General features: G+C 40.6%; 1 long non-coding RNA gene across 1 annotated transcript; it reads left to right on the forward strand.

Annotated features, from left to right (window-relative positions):
- The first annotated feature begins 7,753 nt into the window (after positions 1-7,753).
- On the forward strand, positions 7,754-10,947 carry LOC117879331. Its single transcript, XR_004646236.1, has 3 exons — positions 7,754-8,551; positions 8,919-9,025; positions 9,817-10,947. It is a non-coding gene; the product is annotated as an uncharacterized LOC117879331 (long non-coding RNA).
- Positions 10,948-13,386: the final 2,439 nt, after the last annotated feature.

Below are 13,386 nucleotides of genomic sequence, written 5' to 3' on the forward strand. Positions count from 1 at the left end.
GACTGGGCTGAGGGCAGATGCTGCTGCTTTGGGGTCACAGGTTGCTACCAAAGCAGCTGTAGCACACCTAGCAATAGCATCAGTGGTCCAGTTTCCCTCTTCCTCCAGTCTCCAGGGTGGCAGCTCCCCCAAATTCCCAATTCCCAGGCGGGGTGTATGGGGAAGGGAAGAGGGAGCAAATCACATCAGGGTTAGCTTCTTGCAACCATTTCCCAGACCTAGCTGCACCGCTTTCCACCCCTTCCCCCCAAAACAGCCTTCTCCTGCTGACTACTAATGTTATTAGTCCTGTAGTTCAAGTAGTAACAATCTGTGCTGCAATGCTGAAGGTCCAGGCTTCAAATGTCAATTTTAATAAGCATTCCTAGTTCTATCTTGTAAAAATGAACTTCAATTATACTTTTATTCATTATTATTGAAATGAAATGTGCTTACTACTTCTAATTTTTTTCCTAATAAATATTTAATGTGAAGTAATAAACTGCTAGAAAGGTTGTTAGTCTTTCTTAATAATAAATTGCATTTTTGATGATACAATAATTGATTCTTAAAATACTTTGTCATAAAGGCCTAGTAGAAAAAATTAAAGTAAAATATGTTATGATAAAACGTAATCTTATTCCCATGACATTTATAAACAAACACAATATTTTTTGCTGTTTTCTCTAGAATTAGTCTAAGAAATGTTATTATAAAATTAAACATGCACGAGAGCTCAAAGGGAAATTGATATTTTCTGTATTTAGTTTAATGAAAACATTAAAACGTATACTATTCTTTCAAATATTTATGTCAATTTGTAAAGCATGTATAGGTGCTCAACAACAATTAAAAAATTATGACAGAAATGAACTGCCCAAACAAACAGAAGAATATCACTGTGATGCTTTGGGGGTTCACCCAGACCAGTAAGGGGCTCTATCACTACCTGCCCTGTAGTCCTGAGTGCTTGTATTGTGAAGCTTTGGCTCAGAGTCCTGATACCAGCAGCCTGCTCACAGCACAGTGGCCTCATCCTGGTTTTCACCAGCCTAGTTTCTCCTTGCAGGGTGACACCAACAGCCCTTCCAATCCTGAGTCTCCCCTGCAATGTCCAGTCTCTCTCACTGGATACTCATAGAAGTTATGAAGTCCTCTGCCTGTTAGTTTAACTGAGGATCCACCCTTCAGTTTAATACACAGCACTGAGATGGTTTTGTAATAAAACAAGGTGAGTTTATTAACAGAGAACAGATACTTAAGTGGCAATAAGAATAGAAAACACAGTTATGGTTACAAGTAAAACAAAACAAAATGTGCTATCTGGTGGCTAAAACTTAACTTCAGCAAGTTGCAATCTTTGTCTAAGCAGGTTTCTCACCTATAGTCAGTTCCCAGAGACTTCTACCCCCTTAGCTGAAGGATCCGTCTTTCTCAGATTACAAGAGCTCTGGCCTCTTTTGTCTGTCCAGTGATGGATGCCAAAATGGCTTTCTGCCTTTGCTTGCATTTCCCAAAGTCTATAGTGTCTGCTTCAAGATGCAGGAAGGTTTCCTGAGGGTGCAGGCTCCATCCCCCATCGTGATTGTTAAGCAGCCTTCTCCCCCACTGTGTTAGTTTGATGGTTTTGATTATCTTTTGTATGGATGTACTTCTCGTTGTCCTCTGAGGTGTTACCTGGCTCAATTTATACTGGAGACACAGGAAAACAACATACCTTTGTCTAGAACAGTGGTTTACGACCCAGTACTGGGTTGTGGAATGTAAGGCGGCTTTGGTCAGTACTGCTGACCGGGCCATTAAAAGTCCCATCGGTGGTGCTGCCTGGCTAAGACAGGCTAGTTCCTCCCTGTTCTGACACCGCACTGCGCCCTGGAAGCGGCCAGCAGCAGGTCTGGCTCCCAGGTGGGGTGGGGGGGAGGGGGACACAGGGCTATGTGCACTGCTCCCACCCCGAGCACCGGCTCCACACTCCCATAGGCCAGGAACCGACCAATGGGAGCTGGGGCGGTGGTGCCTGCGGGCGAGAGCCATAAGGAGCCACTTGTGTGCCTCCACCTAGGAGCCAGATCTGCTTCTGGGGTGCAGTGCAGTCCGCAGTGCAAGGACAGGCAGGAAGGCTGCCTTAGCATCCCCACTGCGCTGCTGACCAGGAGCCACCCGAGGTAATCCCATGCCCCAACCCTGCATCCCCATCCCCTTTCCCAGCCCTGAGCCCCCCAAACCCAGAGCCTCTTCCTGCACCCCAAACCCCTCATTTCTGGCCCCACCCAAGAGCCTGCACCCCCAGCCCAGAGTCCTGATCCCCTCCCAGAAGCAACCCCTTGCCCCAGCCCTTAGCCCCCTCCCAAACCCTGAACCCCTCATTCCTGGCCCCACCCCACAGCCCTAACCCCTGCACCCCAACCCTCTGCCCCAGCCCTGAGCCCCTCCCACACCCCAAAGCCCTCATCCCCAGCTCCGTTGGGACATGGGCATCAACAGTTTTCTTCAACTGAGTCGCCAGAAAAAAGTTTGAAAAGCACTGGTCTAGAATACACTGCTTGCAAAACATCTTTTAAGAATATATTTTCATTACAAATCTCTAATTGTTATACACTGTATAACATGTATATCGTTATACATCACACACATATTAGTGACCAGTATATTACCAGTTTGCATATGATACCTCATGACACCTTTTAGATACAGATTAAGACAACTGTGTGTTGGGGCAATGAGAGAGTGAGGCCTGATTTGAGTTATGTAATGGTGTGCCCTGAGCCACTTGGCATTGGGGGATTCCCTGGGTCAAAATCATTGAATCATAAAATCATAGAATATTATGGTTGGAAGAGACCTCAGGAGGTCATCTAGTCCAATCCCCTGCTCAAAGAAGGACCAACACCAACTAAATCATCCCAGCGAAGGCTTTGTCGAGCCGGGCTTTAAAAACCTCTAAGGATGGAGATTCCACCACCTCCCTAGGTAACCCATGCCAATGCTTCACCACCCGCCTAGTGAAACAGTATTTCCTAATATCCAACCTAGACCTCCCCCACTGCAATTTGAGATCATTGCTTCTTGTTCTGTCATCTGCCACCACTGAGAACAGCCTAGCTCCATCCTCTATGGAATCCCCCTTCAGGTAGTTGAAGGCTGCTATCAAATCCCCCCTCACTCTTCTCTTCTGCAGGCTAACTAACAGCAGTTCCCTCAGCCTCTCCTCATAAATCATGTGCCCCAGTCCCCTAATCATTTTCGTTGCCCTCTGCTGGACTCTCTCCAATTTGTCCACATCCCTTCTGTAGTGGGGGGACCAAAACTGGACGCAATACTCCAGGTGTGGCCTCACCAGTTCAAATAGAGGGGAATAATCACTTCCCTGGATCTTACTGGCAATGCTCCTACTAATATAGCTCCTACTAATACAGTGCCGTTGGCCTTCTTGGCAACGAACGCACACTGCTGACTCATATCCAGCTTCTCATCCACTGTAATCCCCAGGTCCTTTTCTGCAGAACTGCTGCTTAGCCAGTTCGTCCCCAGCCTGTAGTTGTGCATGGGATTCTTCCTTCTTAAGTGTAGGACTCTGCACTTGTCCTTGTTGAACCGCATCAGATTTCTTTTGGCCCAATCCTCCAATTTGTCTAGGTCACTCTGGACCCTATCCCTACCTTCCAGCATATCTACCCCTCCCCCCAGTTTATTGTCATCTGCAAACTTGCTGAGGGTGCATTTAATCCCATCATCCAGATCATTAATAAAGATGTTGAACAAAAATGGCCCCAGGCCCCTGGGGCACTCCCCTTGATAGCGGCTGCCAACTAGACATTATTATCATCCAAAAATAAATAATGATAATAATCTCATTCAATTTCCATCATCTATCAAAAGTACCATATCACAATCCTGGGACAGCAGATGGGCATTGCAGTGTAGTCAGAAGGTTAACAAATCTGGGGTCTGCTGAATTGAGGCACAGCGCAAAGTCCAGAGTCAGTGGGCCTTCATGGAAAATATCCTGTTGACAGTCCCCTCTCATTTGAGCAGAAGAAGCTCTCATTTAAAAATCTCTGCTAATCAGAGCTGTAAAGTATCATGTGGAGAGAGATCTGGTCTCTTGGGTAATCAGGTTCCAAACCATTTAGGTCTTTACATGTCAAAATTAACACCTTGATATATATTTGGAACATATTCAGTAGCCAGTGCAGATTACAGAGCAATGGTGCAATCATGTGCTCTGCATGAAATGCCACCTAAACATTTTGCACTGATTTCTCGTTTTGAGTGGTCTCAAGGCAGACAGCATCTTACACTGATCTAGCAGTCTCAAGGTGGGAAACATATGGGCAGTTGTAGCAAGGTCTGCATCTGACAGAAATGGTACTCTTCATCAGGCACAGAAAGGAAAAAGTATTCGTGGCTATGGCTGTTATCTGAACACCCAGGAATAGCCCTTGTTTTTGTGGACCTTTGAAACAGTTGATGGACACACTATCTCAATTAAGGGTGACATTATAACACAGCCAGTGTTTCTGGTTTGTTTCCCCACTGTACCACTATTATCTCAGCCTTGTCTGGATTCAATCTCATTCTCAGAATCTGGTGGATACCTACTGTGGATAGTCTGTTTTTTCTCTCTCTCTCCTTTTATTCCATTCTTCTATCTGTCTCCCATTTAGTTGTTGTGAGCTCTAGCCAAGGATTCCTCTCTGATACTCCATGCTGCATCTGCAGGTGTTTCAGAAGATATTGCTCCCAGCGACAACTAGTCTGGATCCTAGTTTAGCTTCCACAGCTTTTGTATGGTTTTGAATGGCAGATAGTGTCTATAAAATTCTAGATGGAGAACAATGCTTTACTAATTCATAGCCTGCAGCTCAATAGGCCGGGCACCTTTCTAAATCTCGTAATACTGTTGCCTCACCAACCTGTTACTGACAGGATCTGTGCTAGACTGTTAGTATATGGTGTGGGTTGGATATAGTCTGCCTGTACCTCAGTCTGGTCAAAGTTTGTGTCAATGGCTGGGAGCAGATAAAATATGCTCTGTGCCTGAAATACACATTTAAAAAAAATATTACTATACATCGCATAAACTACATCAAGGTTGCTAGCACAGTAACTAGCTACTTGGCTTCTGAAACATTCATTATGCACTACATCGTATACATTTAAAAAAACAAAACAAAAATATTCATGAAAAACTGTTGACTTTTTAAAAATTTATATTTTGTGAAAATTATATCAAAATGTTATCAAAATCATTGTCAAAATATTTAAATCTTTACAGAAATGGTTGTAGAAAATTTGTTTACTAATTACTCAATTCTCAGTAAATGAAAATTTTTGATAACCATTTTGATAATGATTTTAATATAAATCTTGATAAAACTTTTGAAAAAAATGAGTCAGTTTCAAATCTTGTTAAAAGTAAACAACCCTGAAATTTTTTATGATTGTTTTTCATTTTTAAAACCACTTATAATTATGACTTTTTCCAAAATGACTTTTTTGGCCTTTTCACGTTGTTTTACACAATCTTGATTAAGAACATAAGAACGGCCATACTGGGTCACACCAAAGGTCCATCTAGCCCAGTATCTTGTCTTCCAACAGTGGCCAATGCCAGGTGCCCCAGAGGGAATCAACAGAACAGGTAATCATCAAGTGATCACCCATTCCCAGCTTCTGGCAAACAGAAGATAGGGACACCATCCTGGCCCATCCTGGCTAATAGTCATTGATGGACCTATCCTCCATGAATTTCTCTATCAGCGATTTTTTGATGAGGGAAGAGGTCACACTTACATTAAAAAAAATGAATCAAATTAAACAAATTTAGGCCTGCTTCTGCTCCAATTGAAGTCAAACAGGAGTTTTGATTTTGATGACAGTGGGTGCAAGATCAGTTCTCAGCACATTCCCTGATGTCTTTCAATATTTTCTTTGTCACAAACCCTTATGTATTTCATTGAACCATTCATCTGTATTCAGATTTGAATGAATAATTATTAGAAGTAACTTCAGTTGTTCTTATCTGCTTTTACTGCACTTTCAGGGTAAGTGAAACATATGTATTTTTTTTTCAGTGCTTACAATTGTAACTATTATGCAAAATGAATGAAAAAGGAACTGAGATATGAACAATAAGAGATTGTTTGGTTTTCTCCCATTTGTCTTCTTTTGCCTGCTGAACAGCTGTGACCTTTGCCCTGTTTATTCATCAGAAAGCACATATGTTAGGATCTAGAAGTTTAATTCACACAACCCATATTTGTCATGTTCAAATAAAATCCTACTCTAACCAGGGTTTAATGGAATGAGACTAGTAGTCTTTACATCAGAACTCAAGAATCCAATATTTTACTCTGCTAGGTCTTGCTCCTGTTGAAGTCCACGGAGGTGTCACCACTGTCATTAATGGAAACAGGACTGTGCTTCTCGGGTTTATAAATGGTGTTATAAATGGAATAGATAAAAGAAAAAATTAAGTGGCCAACAACAGTTATGAACCATCTGGCTGTCCTAAGTGTATATCTGCACAGATATATCACATAACCATATAATCCTTTCTTGTATAACAATAAAATAATAATAAATCAACACAACAAAACAACATGCACTTATGTACTTCCATTTGAGGATTTCAATCCACTTTACCAATATGAATGAAGTTCATTTTCACAACACCGCTCTGAAGTAAGTGAGTATTATTATCCCAGTTTAACAGAGAAGAGAAAGTGAAGGAAAGAGAGGTTAACTGACTTGCTCAAGATCAGAGAACAGGCTGCAGAAGTGTTGGAAATAGATCCCAGAACTCCAAGCTCCTCATCACGTCTTAATCACAAGGCCATTCTTCCTTCTGCTTATGAAAAAGCAGGGGAAACAGTATGGTCAATGTGCTGAAGACATTTTTCATTATATTGATATGAGAGAGAAAGAGAGAGAGAGAGAGATTAAAAATGTCATTACATTGTACTTTAGGATCCTATTTCATCTTAAAGTCTGTTGGTGAATGGTGTCACGAAACTGGATTTTCAAGCTTATTTACCATTCAAAACTATTCACTGAATAGTTTCAATGTATAAGCCTTGGGCAGCTGATCATTCACGAGTAATGTATTGTAAATATTTGAAATTCAAGAACTATTGGTGAGTTTTGTTTGAACACTTAGATCATGATATTGTTCTGTTCTCTAGTTGGAAGCAGGTATTTCTGATGTGAACACGTGCAGTTACAACAATAAAAAATTCTTTATCGGCGGAGGACCTGATTCTCCTCTCTCACACATGGGTGAGAAACAGGAGTAACTAACTCAATTGTAAATTGAAGTGCCAGAGTGGAACACAGAATTTAGTCCAATTTCTCTTGCCTTTGAAGTAGATGTGAGAACCACTCCCTGCAAAAGGTGAATTTCCCCTCTGTACAGGGCCCCAGCACAAGGCCTATGCACCACTTCAGTACCACCTAACCCTCTTTTGAATTTCAACCTACCAGTTTTATAAGATATCTTTTAAATCGACTTACTATTTAATTATGAGTGGTTTCTTTGCTCTGAGAGTATTCATTTGAAATACTTCAAAGGCAGGAGCCACACTGCTAAAGCTGTGCCCAAGACTACACGACAGTTTTAGCTCAAATTGCAGTTTTTAGTATCCTTGTGGCCCTACTGCCACCAGTACTTTTTTGAAGTGTTTTTGAATTAATTGAACTACATTTTAAAGCATGAAAACAAACAGTAAGTGAAAATCTTAAAGATTTCCCCCTTGCTATTATTAGATTTCTTGATTCTGCTCTCATTTACATCTGTTCAAATTAATAATAGCCCCACGGAACTACACTGGTGTAACACCAGTGACGAATTATCAGAAGAAACTATCAGGCCCATAAAGCTTTGGCAAAAGCACATTCAAAAGCACATAGCATTGGCCTGACTCCACTCCACTGGAATTAACAGTACCATTCTCACTGATTCAATGGGAGCAGAATTATGACTACACTGAGTGCTTTTGAAAATCCTATGCTAAAGTGCTAACAAATTACAGTCCATGCATGTGTTGTTCACAGTTGGTCATATGCCAGATTACTCCCCTTTCTCAGCCCATATATCATCTTCCTAATGCTTCCCCCGAGAAAACTGCAGAGCTGGCCATTTTGTTTCCACTGATCTCCCAGTTTAGTTTCTAGCCTTGTTCAAACTGTGTTTTCTTTTATTGTCCAGACTAATGATATTGTATTTTTTTGTAATTTTTAAACACTTTTAGATACATTTTAATAAAAGTCATATGCTGACTCATTGGGGAGACACTGCTAGAGCTTCCCCACATAGTTGTCCTGTGAGGAGACCTCTTTTCCTGCTCTAACCTTCTCTTTTATTTCTGTGTGTCTCCTGAGCAAAGACCTTCAACGGATGTTTGATGGTGGTGCTGGATCTGGACAAATATCTACAAGCCACATATCCAGACATGGAAAGCCTAGTGCTTTACCAACCTGGTCCCTGATCCAACAGAAATAATGAACACGTTTTCATTCATTCAGAAGGCAGGAAACCTTTAAGGAACGGATTTTGCTAAAAAAGATAGAGGTAAATAGATGAGAGTATTTTATGAAAGCAATTATTCAGATTTCTGCATATGCATTTAGTGTTATGCAATGAATCATGTACTAAGGGCAGGGATTATATTCAGAATTGGAAGCCTTCCCATCATTTCTTGAGCTAATTTGGATACACAGGTTATGTTTTTGCCCACCACAAAGATGGGAATATTTGGTCAGACACTGCCAATTATCTGTTAATATCATTGTGACGGTCGGGTAGGGGTGGGGGCATTTACTCACAGGAGTTTCCAGGGCAATTTTATTTTGCTATTTTCTCTGAAGCAGGGAGGGCTTAAAGGGATGCTTGATCAATTCACCAAACTAAATAAAATGTCACCTCCATTTCCCCACAGCCCATGGTTATGCTTCTACCTTCAGTTACGTTGCTGTATGATCATTGTGTATGCACTACAGCACTAGATCAAAACCAACTTATCATAAATGTCTTGAGAGAAATAAGGTAAGTGAATTTGGAGTGAACGATCCCTGAGAGGAATGTATGATATTACCCTGGAAAGCAGGTTAACTCCTTTACATACATACATACATACATACACACACACACACACAATCAGAATTTTTTTGGTTTTGAGTGGATAAGACTAGATCCACAAAGAAATGTAAGAAAAAGCCTTGCATAGTCTGCACTGTGGAAGCTCATACAAGACTGGCAAAGTTCTGAGGAATGAGGTACCAGAGCTTTAGGTATACTGAAGCAAATGTATTTTTAATTTTTATTTTACCACACAGACTGGGATCTTTAAAAAGACCAGAGTTTTAAAGACATAGTTCAGAATTATGTGTCAGTTCTTTCACAAGAAGAAAACTCTACACAGTGAGTTTTTTTAAAAGTCTATAGTAGGCCTTCTCAAAAGCCCAGTGAAGTCAATTAAAAGTCTTCCACGGACTTCAGCAGGCCTTGGATCAGGCCCAATAACTAAGGGTGAAACTCATGCCCTGTGCAGAGGGTCAGACCAAGGCCTATGCAAAATTTACATCCAACCGAAGTTCTCAAAATTGCCCTTAAAATGACATTTAAATGGTTCTTCGGCCTTGTGCTAGCCATCTGCAGAGGGTGAAATGTTGATTATTACTGATGATCAGTTGTTACTAGATGGACTTCAATGGGAATTGAGAGTACACAGCAACTCACATAACCCTGGCCCAGGAAAAAAACCAAACTAATATTACATGAGATAAACCAAGAAAAAGTAAAGTGAATGTGACACAAAATTTGCTTTGACCTATCAGATGCAGACATCAAGGCTGTACTGCTGAAGATGGCACCTGGAAACACAGCAGATCTGGATGAAGGCACAGTGGAAACGATCAAATCCTTGAAAGAGGTTGGAGTACACTGGTTTATGTGGGTGCAGACATTGGAAAGAGAAGAAATCCCAAGACAATGGAGAAAGTCCATGCTAGTACTGCTATACAAACAAAAAGGTGACACGCATCACTGTTCGAAGTACCGAGGAATTAAGATGCTGTTTCACAACATGAGACTAGAGAGAATCATAAATAGTTGCATTCACTGAACAGTGAAGGCCATTTTAGGAAAAGAGCAGCTTGGTTTTAGAAAAGCAAAAAATATAGCAGATGGTATGTTCATTGCTTGACAGTTGGTGGAAAAGAAGCTGAAGGGAAACATCAAGAATGGTTGGGCTTTCCTTGATTTGGAGAAAGCATTTGACAGGAGTGAGACCAAGGTCTGCAATATCAGAGAGCAGTGAGAGGAGGCTGAGATGATATGGCCATCTACAAAGGATAGATGAAGGGAATCCTGTTCAGGAGGCATTTGAGACTAGAGTTTGCAGGCAGAGACAAGAGAATGGCCAAGAAAACAGCAGATTGACTATGTATGGGAAGGCAGAATACATACAGAGCGAACATTAGACTGGCAAGCCTGGAAAATATTGATCCAGAGACCTGACTCTAGCTAACTGGGAAAAGGGAAAGAAGTGGCGTGTACTTTTCACTTCATACTCTCCATTAATCTTAATCACACTTTTATAATGAATGGAGACTATACTTTGGCATTGCCTGTTTACAAATAAATTTTACATTTGGGGCCAAATTTTCAACGAGGAACCTATAATTATACCTGCAAAATTTGTACATGCAAGTAAGATGAAGGGGAAAAAAGCATCCCTGTTGCACATGCACTCTCATGATTTCCCTCTACAAACCTAGGTTTTTATGCTGACAAGTTTTTCTTGAATCATGAAAGCCAATTGAAAATTTGTCTTATATTGTACGGAGGACGCCATCTTCAAAAGCATCGATACTAAAGTTGTTCAGCACAGGAATTGATAGTACAAACCACCCACACATTTTTTAAATTAAAATGTTAAGACTTATGAGATATAACAAAGAGTCTATTTATTGAACTGAGTTTGTTTAATTGAATGTACCATTTGAAATATATAATATTGCATTTTAATTTACTGTATGCATGTGAAATTATTGGCATAGTATGGTAAAACTTGTTACAAGTGTAAGCATAACTTAATATGGTTGCAGAGACGTTCCATGTCTGTCATTACAGAGTGATGGAATCTAACTAGTTCATAACAAAATTTTAATATTTAGTATTTGTATATTGCTTTTTACAATGGTGAGTAAGCATTATTATCCCCATTGTATACAGCGGAAACTGAGACACAGATTAAGATCACATTTTCAAAAGTAACTAGCAACTTTGGGCACCCAAAAACTGAGGTGCCCTACCTGAGGGGTTGATTTTCAGAAGGTGTTGATTTTTGAAGGTGTTGGTTTCAGAAAGTTCTCAGCACCCACCCTTGGAAAACCAGTTACCTTCAAGATGTCTCAAGTTCAGCATCTAAAACATGAGAGACAAAAATAGAAGTAAAAAGTTTGGCTTAAGTGATTTGCTGTCATGACTGGGACATGGGTAGTCTGACCTAGTTGTCAGACTAGGAGTCAGGCTGGATCAGATACCAGGAGTTCAGAATCCAAGATAGCCCAGAGAGCAAACTGAGAGTAAGGTAGGGTCAGATTACCAGAGGAACAGGGGGAAGCAGTTCAAATCAGAGAGGACCAATGGCATGGACTGCTTCCTGTTTCTAAGCTTGGTTTAAATAGAAGCTAGGAACCAATCAGGACTCCAATCATTCTGCCAATTAGATCCCAGGACTGGAGTCCTCAGTCAGAGTTCAGCTCCTCTTTTGACAATTGTTAGCAGTGCACTGGATGGTGGGTTGGAACATACTAATACCTAAAAGCCCTATGGACCAGTGTTTAAGAGCCATGGTCCCTGATGTTTGCTCAAGGTCCCACAGCAGACCAATAGCACAGCCAGGAATAGAACTAAGCTGTCTTGCAGCTTGCTTTCCAGAGACTCTCAATACCTCTGGCTCCTCATAACTTCAACTGGAATTTTGGGTTCTCGGCCCCTCTAAAAAAGATCAGCTCCTGACTCCGAGACCACTTTTCTGTCCATAAAACCACGATAGCAGTGTGTTTAAAAATATTTACAATATTCCTTCACACATAAGAAGTTTATTTCAGACCTACCTCAGAGGACCCTACCTGTTTTGGTTAGTCGATAACCCCGTGTGACCCACCCTACTTTAAGCCCCTGATTGTAAACAAATTTTCGCTAGAACTTCTAAGAGAGTCATTCACATTACATTTTCAGAGAAAAGATATTTTTTAAAAAAAGCTTCCCACAAAGCTCCCCAAAATACAGTATGACAGATGATGAATATGTAAAATTAGAAAACCAGGCCAGGCAGTTTCCTTATTACATTCCAAAGGGACAAGCCTAGAGAAACATCACCTTTCCTTCCCCTCCATCGCTCATCATTTATAAGATTTCTTTGTTCCTTCGTATTCTCTGGCCCCCTCCAGATATTTGACAGACTCCGTTAATAAATTCATAGCACTGGACCAGTTTTGCCTTTTTGATTCTTCATACAAGAAAAATAATATTGAATTTCCTTTATAAAAATAAAACATAATAATATTTAATTGGGGATCAATATAAGGCAGTGCAGGTATGAAATATAATGCAGACTTAAAAGGGAGTATTGCCAGACACTTTGTACTAACACTGAATATTCCATTGCATTCGGTGTATTCTAATCTGAAATGATCAAAAAGTAGCAACTGCATTAGTGACCTTTCCACTGAGAGCTAATTACATAGTCATTTCATTATTCATTAGTTTATATATTTTGTTTTATTACTTCTTTAATAAACATGCCTATTACAAGGGAGAAAATCCAGTTACCTACAGATATCCCTGGGCCCCTGGCAGTGGAAATAGGAATTCTGTTCCAAACCTCTGAAAAGAGATCACTTTTATTTAAGTGCCTAAATATGGATTCATTTACCTAACAGTTACCCAGTCTTGATCATTTTGATCTAAATCACCTCCCCAAAGGCAGCCAGCATGTCAGTGGTAAGGTCAGGAAGAGAACCCAGGGATCTTGGTGCCCTGCTATGTGTCCTAACCACAAGAAAACACTGCTTCTGTATGGACTATGCTACTCCTTAAAATGAAACATTAGTCCAACCAATCCATGCCACTCTACACACATTCACCAAATTTATCTCCAGACAATCTCGAGAAAATTTGCCCTTCCAAATATAGCTCTTGATGATGTTATATCACTATTCTGTCCTGATCTTCAGTGAACTGACAACGTAGTTATTGTACCATGAGGTAAATTTGATTGCTCTGTAATCCAGAGGTCAAAAGCCACTGTAGCAGCCTGAAGTACAGAGAGAATCTCCTTTGTAAACTAGCACCATGTCTTTCAATACTAACTTAAATTACTGCTGCTCTCTTAAACA

The sequence above is a fragment of the Trachemys scripta genome, chromosome 6, assembly GCF_013100865.1.
Source record: "Trachemys scripta elegans isolate TJP31775 chromosome 6, CAS_Tse_1.0, whole genome shotgun sequence".
Classification (NCBI taxonomy): Eukaryota; Metazoa; Chordata; order Testudines; family Emydidae; genus Trachemys; species Trachemys scripta.